The 1,310-nt window shown below is 37.3% G+C and overlaps 1 non-coding gene across 1 annotated transcript; it reads right to left on the bottom strand.

Moving 5' to 3' along the window:
* Nucleotides 1-948: 948 nt before the first annotated feature.
* Nucleotides 949-1,055, bottom strand: LOC122122577. The gene has a single exon (XR_006150181.1). It is a non-coding gene; the product is annotated as a U6 spliceosomal RNA (small nuclear RNA).
* Between the last annotated feature and the right edge of the window lie 255 nt (nucleotides 1,056-1,310).

Raw genomic sequence — 1,310 nt, 5'->3', positions numbered from 1 at the left:
TGTACAGAGAGGTCACATTTACATGAGCAAGTAATGACTACATTTCCTAACAAGCTTCGTTACCTCCTCCTTTATTTTCCCTCTACCGTCCTTTCCCGCCCACCTCTACAAGTACACTCCCCTCCTCACTTCCCCTGCCTAAATTGTAAAGTTCAGTTTTCAACATAGTGTCTTGTGCATCTCATTGTTACAATGGGTCAACCTGAATCCCTATTTCAGCATTTTGTTTTTTCCTTCCCCTCCCCAAATTACAGGAGCGTATGTACAAGAGGTGGGCACACCAAATTCAAACACAGTGAAAACAGGGGTTATAGCATGGGGGAGAAACATATAAAGAAACAAAAAAACATCACATAGCCTGTTATAAGTACGTTAGAACAATAGCAAGCAAGAAAGAAAAAACAGTTGTGTTCCTATTGGGGGGTTCATTTCCCTTAACAACATCTTATCTGGTCATATGTGCATAGATTTTGACCGTTTCTGCTTATCCCAGATATATTAGTCATTAAAAATTAGGGAAACCCTGTGACCTATGTTTCTTTGGACTTGGCTTACATCACTTAATAATTTTTTTCAAAGTCTTTCCATTTTCTAACAAATTGGGTGATGCCATACTTTCTCATGAAGGCATGGAATTTCATTGGTATAAATAGCACATTTTCTTGATCTATTTATCTGATGAGGGGCATCGGGGTTGGTTCTATATCTTAGCTATCTTAAACAATGCTGAAATAAATATAATTGTGATGGTAGTTTTAGTACCGTCTTGTTTGTGATCTTTTGGGTAAATGCCCAAAAGTGGGATTGCTGTGTCTTAGGGGAGTTCTATGTGAAGTCTTTTGAGGAACCTCCATACTACTTTCCAAAGTGGTTGAACAAGTTGACACTCCCACCAAGAATGTAGTACAGTTAACTTGTGGCCACATCCCCTCCAGCATCTGTTGTTGTAAAAGTATGGAATGGTACAGGAATTTGCCTGCCATCCTTGCACAGGGGCCATTCAAATCTTCTCTGTATCGTTCCAATGTTAGAGTAGGTGATGCTGAATGGAACATAGAACATGTTTTATAAATAAAGTGTAATTGATATTCTTAAACTAGACAATTCAACAAAAAGTAAGTTTAAAGAATTTTCATGAAATTTTAGAGCCATATACTTCTTACATAAGCACACATTTAAGAATAAAATCAAGATGGACAGGTCAAAAACAAAATAATTCCAGATATTTGTTGTTCAAGAGATGTGTAGGAGGAGGAATTCAATTATTCTATACAAGGCACCTGTCATAATGAACACTGCAGCAAGTGTTA

This window comes from Dipodomys spectabilis, unplaced genomic scaffold, assembly GCF_019054845.1.
Source record: "Dipodomys spectabilis isolate Male_0828 unplaced genomic scaffold, ASM1905484v1 ptg000211l, whole genome shotgun sequence".
Taxonomy (NCBI): Eukaryota; Metazoa; Chordata; class Mammalia; order Rodentia; family Heteromyidae; genus Dipodomys; species Dipodomys spectabilis.
The sequence above is the reverse complement of the archived record's forward strand: the minus strand, read 5'-3'. Positions and strand labels throughout refer to the sequence as shown.